At 29.4% G+C, this 9,645-nt stretch overlaps 1 long non-coding RNA gene across 1 annotated transcript; it reads right to left on the bottom strand.

The window, feature by feature from the left end:
- Window positions 1–7,647: 7,647 nt before the first annotated feature.
- On the bottom strand, window positions 7,648–8,366 carry LOC120184947. The gene is made up of 3 exons (XR_005522083.1): window positions 8,306–8,366; window positions 8,036–8,188; window positions 7,648–7,750 (listed from the first exon to the last, which is right to left on the bottom strand). It is a non-coding gene; the product is annotated as an uncharacterized LOC120184947 (long non-coding RNA).
- Between the last annotated feature and the right edge of the window lie 1,279 nt (window positions 8,367–9,645).

Consider the following 9,645-nt stretch of genomic DNA (forward strand, 5'->3'; position numbering starts at 1 on the left):
GTTGGAGAGTTTCAAGGGAGGGGACATGCCTAGGTCCTCCCAACAACACAAACATTTCTTCTTTGCTGCTGCTGCTTCTTCTTCAAGCCTCATCAGATCCCATAGGTCCTTTTTCTTTACTAACTTTTTGTTTGTATATTCAAAGCTTTATCTTATCTCAACCCTACCACTACTGCTTCTTTTCTTTTTGGTTTTATCTCCTGTGTTTCCCCTTTTCCCACTTCAAATGCATCTTGGTAATGAACTCATGATGATGAAGTTGTTGGCTTTCTTGTAGAAGTTGGCAAAGTTTTTTTTGTCTCGGTAAAGTTGTTGGCTGCTGTTTGTTTATGCTCTCTTTTTTTCCTGCATTATTTTTCTTGCTTTATGCATACGTTTGTATTTAGTTGTAGGAATGGTTGATATTCATAATCATGACCTTCAAGCATTATCTTGTCCGTACAAAAGTTTCTTTTAATTTTTTAATATCCTATAGCTTTTTCTCTCTCTCTTTGTTCTTGGAATGTGATCGTTCTTGGTCGTCTCTCTTCTTTTTCCTTCACCTCAGAAGGTTATATGCTTACTTCAGCTAAAATTTGCTGATTCTGAACTTGAAGGGATTCTATTTTTCTTTTTCTTTTTTCTGATTTAAGTTTACTCTTTGTTTTGTTGATTGCTATTTTCCTCTCTCGTGCTCTCAAAACTGTCATGGTTGTTGTATTAATCCATGGAATGTGTACCTTTACTCTTTTTTCAAGTTTCAAAGTTCAAACTCTTCTTTTAACTCATTGGAATTTGTTAACCATAATAAAAATCCAAGACAAAATGAAACCTGCGAAAAAGTAAAACAAAAAATTTAAATTCTTTAAAATAAAAAAGAAATAAAAAGAAATAAAAATATTCTTTTATATTTGATCTTGTGATTGTAATCAGTTGAGTCCTGTCGTTACACAGTTTTCTAAAGATAAATTTCCGGTCATTCCTTAATGTTAGAGATCTTTTGGTCGTTCTTCTCCCAGAATACAACAACTTAATGATCAACTATAGTAGTACATCAGTAGAGATCACATATTTTTCTTACATTTGACTATCATCGGAATACTAAGGGAGAAAAAATATTTTCCAAGAAGTAGGGAAAATATTTTTCAACTGAAGAATACTTTTTGAATTCTAAGATATGTAAAAATGAGAGGATTGCTCAATATTTATAAGTAAATTTCGAGAGAGTTTTACTCAAACTAAAACTCTTTTAATATCTAAAAATAGATAATAATATTTTTTAAATGATTAAATCTGAGAGTTTTACTCTAACAAAAACTCTTTTAATATCTAAATTTAAACAAATTATAATATTTTAAATTTATAATATTAAACCTAAGAGTTTTACTCCAACCAAAACTCTTTTAATATATAAATTTAAAAAAATTATAATATCTTTTAAATTTATAATATTAAACACATATTTCCTCATGAATTTAATATAAATATTAAATTCATCGATGTAATTAACTTTTTTCCCAACAATCTCTCACATGAATAAAAGTGATGATTTAATCAAAAAAACATTTTGGCTCGATGTAGTGATAGCCTTTACGATCGATAGTTGCATAGGATAGGTAGGTTTTCTCCTTTGAACTATCTCTTGTGAAAGTATATTTACTTTATTGGTTAAATAGTAGACACGAAGTCCTTAAGTTGTTTTGTCGTTTGTGTAAATGATGACATACTTCATATAACTATCATCTGACAAAAATTTAGTTATCATGAGTATGTCCCTGAAGCCATGGACATCATCTGGTTTAGAAATCCCCATTAATAGCAGCATCCACGTTCAGCTTTAGAAATCCCGTAGGGGGATGGGACCAGAAAATCTGATTTACTATCAGACTTATTGGAAATCCCATGAGGTCCATCACAAAAACATATACCATTAATTTCGAAATTCTAAGTGGCATTCACCCCGTCATATGAATTCACTGAACTTCTCTTATCAATCCAAACCTTATATAACATGATAATATATTTCATTCGAATTCTTATCAGATCTGAATATAAGAATATTATATATACAAATAATTCGAATGCATCACATAAATTCTGAGTACAATATATACATATTTACATAACGTTTTTCGAGCAAAATACCAGAAAACTAATAATCGTAAAACAATAATCTCGCAATAAACAAGAAAATGACACCCAATAAAAAAACTCACAAACCAAATATAACACCCTATAGGGACACACCTTGACAAAATCAAACAACGATAATCATATTCCAAATATTATGCAAATACTCATAGACCCATACACCTTACAGACCATTCAAAGTGGGGCTCGACACAAAGGAAAAGGCCATTGAATTTGAAGTGACATTCACTATGTCGAGTGAATACATTGAACTATCAATCAAGACTCAATATAACATGATAACATATTTCACTCGAACACTAATCTGATCCTAATGTAAAAAAATTAAATATAAAAATAATTCAAATGCATTGCATAAATTCCAAGTCCGATATATCAACATATTTCACACAACATTTTCTGAACAAAATATCAGATAATCATTAATCGTAAAATATTCATGCGCGCAATAAATAAAGAAAATTTAATTAATCAGATAACTCACAAACAAAATATAACACCCTATAAATACACACCGTGACAAAATATTCTAGCAGCAACCAACAATTCTCAATCTTTAAAGTGTAAAATCACAATTCACATCATATCCCGAAACAACAATAAAAAACATATTCCAAATTAAACATTAATAATCAGAATCTGAATACTATGCACGATCATGCACACATACAACTTATTGTTCGAAGAGTAAAGTCCGAGAACCACTCTAATTATAACACACTATCCGAAGTGTGGTCCCCCAAAAGGCATATGCCCCTGAATATGAAGTTACATTCACCCTATAGAGTGAATACACTAAAACTTCTGTATCAACCCCAACCCAATATAAATTGATAACATTTTTCATCTAAATGGAAGAATATTACATATACAAATAATACAAATGCACCGCATAAATTCTATGTCTGAAATATAAAAATATTTCACATAACATTTTCCAAACAAAAAAAAAAGTCATGCTTATAATAAACAAAAAAAATGTCAGTCAATTACATAACTCAGAAACAAAATACAACACCCTAGAGAGATACACCGTGAGAAAATATTTGCACAATATCACAAATCAAAATTCATATCAAAATCATATCAACCAATAATAATCATAATCCAAATCAAACATTAATCAGTCCTAATATTATGCAATGATCATGCACCCATACGACTTACGCATCGTTCGAAGAGTAAGTTTTCAGAACCACTCGAACTCCAATAGACCATCCGAAGTAGGATTCACTACAAAAGCATAAACCCCTGAATTCGAAGTGAATTTCACCCCATCGAATAAATACACGAAACTTCCCCTATCAATCTCAACCCAATAAAACATTATAACAAATTTCATCTGAGTGTAAGCATATTACCTATACAAATAATCCAAATACATCACATAAATTCTAAGTCTAATATATCAATTATTTCACGTAGCATTTTTCGAACAAAATACCAAACAACAAATAATCGCAAAACAATCATGATCGTAATAAACAGTGAAAATGTAAGTCAATCAGAAACCTCACAAACAAAGTATAACATCCTATAGTGACACACCTTGACAAAAAGATTCACACGATGTCTTTAAAGTGCATAAAGTCACAATTCACATCATAGATCGAATCAAACAATGATAATCACAATTTGTATATTATGTAAATGATAATGCACCCATACACCTTTCACAACGTCCGAAACGTATGTTCCATAGAACCACTAACTATAACACACCACCCGAAATAGGGTCCGCCACAAAGACAAAGGCCACTTAATTCGAAGTGACATTCAACGCATCAAGTGAATACACTAAACTTCCCCTATCAATCCAAACCCAATATAACATGATAAAATATTCATTCGAATTTTGATCTAATCCAAATGTAAAATATTACATATACAAATAATCTAAATGCATCGCATAAATTCTAAATCTGATATATCTTAACATATTTCACATAACACTTTTCAAACAACAAATAATAATAATCTAAAACAAGCAATAATAATCATTGTTCGAGTGTTATGCAAATAATCATGCACCCTTACACCTTACAAATCATCCGAAGTTGGGTCTGCCACAAAGGCTGAGGCCACTTAATCCAAAGTGACATCCTTATATAACTTGACAACATATATAATCAGAATTCTAATTTTATCCGAATGTAAGAATATAATATATATAAATAATCCAATGCATTGCCTAATTTCTAAGTTCGATATATCAACATTTCACAAGACATTTTCCAAACAAAATACCATACAATCAATAATCTCAAAACAACTATGCTCACAATAAACAAAGAAAATGTCAATCAATCAGATAACTAACAAAAACAATATTGCACCGTACAGAGAGACACATTGAATCAAACATTATACAAATCACATTTTAATTCACATCATCTAACACATCGTGTCTTTAAAATCTATAAAGTCACAATTCACATCATAATCTGAATCAAACAATGATAATCATTATCCAAATCTAACATTAATAATCCGAGTTTGAATTATATAATTTAATTTAAGAATATATTATCCAAATCAAAAAATGATAATTATATCCAAATCAAACAATGATAATTTAAATTAATTTCATTTAAGAATATATTAATATAATTTAAATTAATATTCTTATGATACTTTATAATTTATAATTTAAATATTATTATTATATTAATAAATTATATAAATATTTTTATTTAAGAATAAATTAATAAATCAGAGTTTGAAAACCAATCAGTAAGGTAAACAAATCAAATCATTATAAGCAACGTACCATTGTTCCCTTGTTTCAAGTATATCTCTAATTTGAAACATCTTCACTGCTCAAGACAAGTTGACTGCGTACGGATTGGAGCTCCTAAGATGCAAAAGGAATTTAGTAAGTAAATTTTCTAAGCTACTTTTCCAAACTTATACAATTAAAACAGTCGAAGAACTATGTGGCCCATCATAATACATCTGAAAAAGCTATACCTTGTGCAGGTTTGAGTTTTAAGCCTCTGCTACAAATGCTAGTTTTTGCTTTAACTGGACAGACAACAATTTCTCATTGTGGAGGGGTGATTCTAGTTCTTCTTTCTCTGCCTTGAGCATTGCTAGAGTGTGTTCGTCAGTCTCCTCACCTTTGGATTTCTGCATGCACTCAATACTTAAGTGAAATAAATAAACCAAACGATACAGAAAATGTGAATCTGAACACATTAAATCTTCAATGGCAGATATATAAAACAGAAGCATTCAAGACATACTCAAAGTATGTGTTTTGTATCAGAGGATTTCAAGTTCAACCATAGATTTTCAATTAAGCTTAAATGGAATTGATATTGAATACAGATTTCGAATCTCGAGTGTTCTCCTTGCCAGGGTTAGGCAATGAACTACATTTACTGTCCATACTTGACAGTAATGCATAACTATTTTCACTTAAAAATAATGCTAAACCATTGAAACATAAGAAAGTTTCGAACTTCAAATTTGGCCATCAATGCAACTATTAGATATAGGTTCACATCACTATCTCAGAAAGAATCTTAGTCAATATAGTCTATGATTTCATGCAAATGCATAACTAAACTTTTTTCAATAAGAAAGGGATGCCTCATTAAAACCCACTTCATATCCATTGAAATACAAGAAGGTATCTCAATAAACATAGAAAGAAGGAAAAGAGTGTCTCAAATGTATAACTAAACTAAAGACTAATTTACACAATTCAATTTATTTATATAACAATAGAACTAGAAGCTCAACAGGAAAGAGAAATTATTTAGTAAGAAGTAAGTATGTAACGTATCCCGGTGGTGGATCAAAGCTGAGCTTTGACCCTCGTCGCCTACTTGCGGTGAGGGGGTGTTTTGTACATTCTAGTTATACCTGACGTCCATTACGTCCATAGGATTATAGAAGAAAAAGACATCATTTTCGGCTATAGATCGTCTCCATTTATAGGTTTCTAGAAATATCGTTAAATGATACTAACATTTACGATAAACTATTTACTTAATCAGACATTGTTGACAAAAGTTTTTCTTATGAAAGAACATTTGAAAGGATATTTCTGGTGATAATAGAACCATACATGTTTGAAACTTAGATTCCTGCAAACAAAATTCTGTCAACACAAATAAAAAATATAACAAAAAAGGGTCCAATTATAACTCACCATTTGTTGAAGAAGATTTTGCATCTATAAAAATCAAAGAAATCGTTATCAAACACATAGAGGAAATTAGCAAACCAAGGCAACTTATTATTGATTTACATCCATAAGAGTATTATCCGACAAGGACAATCTTAACAGTTCAAAATGAATCAAATCGACAGTGATTATGCCACCATGGTACTAGCATAACATCATACTTTAAAAGTAGTTCTTAATCTTACAAAGAAAAGGTTAGGAACTCACAAACAGTAAAATCAACAGTATTTTGCTTTGACTTGCCCGAATTATAACCATCCTGAAAAAAAGTGTAACAGTCAGCTTTCATATTACATATCATTAGTCGATCAAATCTCAACTACCTAGAAACTTTTCTCCTCTAACGAAATTTACACAAACAATCAAGTTTTACGAATTGGGCAAAAACTGCATAGGAACTATGAAAAATCTCAAAAGAACAAGCAATTGCATGCCATTAATTAAGATTTCAATCTAAAAGTACATTAAGACTGATAACAAAGCCCATATATTAAGCCCTCAACGCCAGTATTTCAAGCACAAACAATTTTAATCATCAAAAAACAAATATATAATAATTTATAGTTTATAATTTATAGTTTCAATATTAATATTAATATTATAATTTTGATAAATTATATATCATTTAATTTCATTTAAGAATAAATTAATAAATCAAAGTTTGAAAACCATTCAATAAGGGAAACAAATCAAAACACTATAAGCAATGTACGAAAAATGCTTTATAAAAATATTTTAAATAATTAGAATAATCTAAATTAATTTAATTTAAGAATTTATAATATAATTTTATAGAATATGATTGGAAATGTCAGCTTCAAAATATGTGATTTTGTTGATTTATAGCTTATTTGAAACGCAAAAACATTAGTACTTCCTTACTAGTAGAAGTAACATTTTACCTGGCTTGTACATGCAACAAAATTGCCACTTAGATTCAAGGAGTTATCTGCAGCTCCAATTCAATGTTTGATGCAGTAGCAAGAGTTGACTCGTAGCACTGGTTAGAGTTGTTAGTTGTGTGATTCCTAAATGTTTAAGTCGATACATACCGCTTGAATGCTTTCATAGGCACACACCTGTACAAGATTGAGAAAAGAAAAAAACAAGATAGATGAAATATGTAAACACATGCATTTCTAACCTCATAGTCTTTATATATTTTCTCTAAATATACACATATCAAGGATCAAGATAGGATAGAAACAAAGCATCTTGTTTTTCATTTCTTTGTCTAATATATGAAGCAAAAACATATTCATTTGATATATGCAGATAAATAAATAAATAAAGGGATAGAAATAAAAAACGGTACTTAATGATCTAGCCCTTTGTATTACCACCCAAACTTTCCTTCAGAAAATGGTACTCCGGCATGGAATAATATGGTATCTCTTCCTTCATATTGTTGACCATGTGAGAAGCCTGTGAGGAAAAAAAAAGCATAAACAACAAGAAAGCTTGCTGCAAATATTGAACATGTAAATTCTCGCCAGTAATACCTTCACAATAGGAGTTATAAACTTAACCATGAATGATTTTACTTTCAACAGTGATGGTCAAAAGGAGTGAATAAAACTGATCACCAAACCCTTGATATAATTTAAATTAGTATATTCTTATAATATTTATAATCTATAGTTTAAATATTATATTATATTTATAAATTATACAAATAATTTAAATTAAGATAAATTAATAAAATTATACCTTGTACATGTCTGCGTTAAGCCTCTGCATATGCTAGTTCGTGCTTTAGCTGGACAAACAACCATTTCTCATTGTGAAGTGGTGATTCTAGTCTTCTTTCTCTGCCTTAAGCATTGCTATAGTGTGCTCGCCAGTCTCCTCACCTTTGGATTTCTGCATTAAATCTTCAATGTCAGATATATTCATGCAGCCCCACCCTTGGCAATGCAGGAGGGTAGGGGTGCAAGAAAGAATCGATCAATATAATAAAAAAAGGGTATTGTTGCTTACTTGAGAACAAGAATTCCATGCCTTAAAGATCTTTCTAGTTAGAACCATTGGCTCAAGTAAGAAAGAATATCAACTACCGTTGAGCAAAATAGTATCTCCATCTGTAAACAAATCATCCATATTCATAAAAATTGCCACTACTTCATTTGCTTATTTATTCCAAGTTTCAAACAAAAAAGAAAGATAATTTTTAAGGCTAAACCTATGTTCCTGGATTCAAGGATAGTTACCTTTGTAGATTTAAACATAAACTGGACAGACAGTTAAGGTAAACCAGTGACCCTTGGTTAGTCCATGAGAACACCAGATAGTTTCACATGTCTTCCATGGATACACCATTTTTTCATAGTAAAACCTTGAAGCTGTATCAATATCAGGTAAACAACCTTGTGTATAAAGTAAATATAATCCATATTTGAAACGTTTCAAAGATTTAAGTAAAAAAAAACCAAAATTAAAAGGAACAAATATGAGAAATTATGAAGATAAACCTGAATTGAAAGCCTATTAAACATATTCATGCAATAAAAAAATAACACATCGATTGTCACATTAAAAAATAATTTGAATAAAAAAGGCAGAGTTACTGAAGAAAGCAAATTGAATCACTAGACCAAAGGCATCAACATGTGAAAACAATGAAAATGGAAGTACATAGAAACTATTTTACAAACAAATAATACAATGTCCTAAATTTTATTTTTCGTATTTTTTCTTACTAAGCAAACATAGAAATGAAACAAAAGAGAAACCAAACAAGGCATAAATGAAAGGGAATTGGTCACATGCAAACTGAGAAACCTTTGCAAATGAAATACGGGTTCAAAACAACACTAAGTGTAATCAGAAAAGAAAAATCAATGTCAACAATTTATTAGATTTTGGTAAAAAAAATCCCTAATCTGTAATCAGAATATAAATCAAATTTTAAAAAACCCAGAAAAATTCATCACAAAATATAATCTAACAAAAGAATAAATTAAAAGAAAAACGTAACAGATACAAGAATTGGGTAAAAGAAACTAACTTGAGAATCTAAAGAATTGATTGACATAATCAATGGGCAAGTTTCTTAAATGGGTGATAGGTAGTGCTCAGTTTTTATTTATAGATGGGATTTCAACCATTGGCTTAGGATAAAAGGGTAATTATACCTAAATTCTTATGATATTATAATTTTATTATATTATAAACTATAAACCAATATAATTAAGAATAAATTAATTTAATTTAAAAAATTTATATAATAAAAATATTTAAATAATATTAGAATAATTTAAATTATTTATATAAGAACATATTAATATAATTTAAATCTATAATTTAAATATCAATATTAT

Source organism: Hibiscus syriacus, unplaced genomic scaffold (assembly GCF_006381635.1).
Source record: "Hibiscus syriacus cultivar Baekdansim isolate YM2019G1 unplaced genomic scaffold, ASM638163v2 tig00112980_pilon, whole genome shotgun sequence".
Classification (NCBI taxonomy): domain Eukaryota; kingdom Viridiplantae; phylum Streptophyta; class Magnoliopsida; order Malvales; family Malvaceae; genus Hibiscus; species Hibiscus syriacus.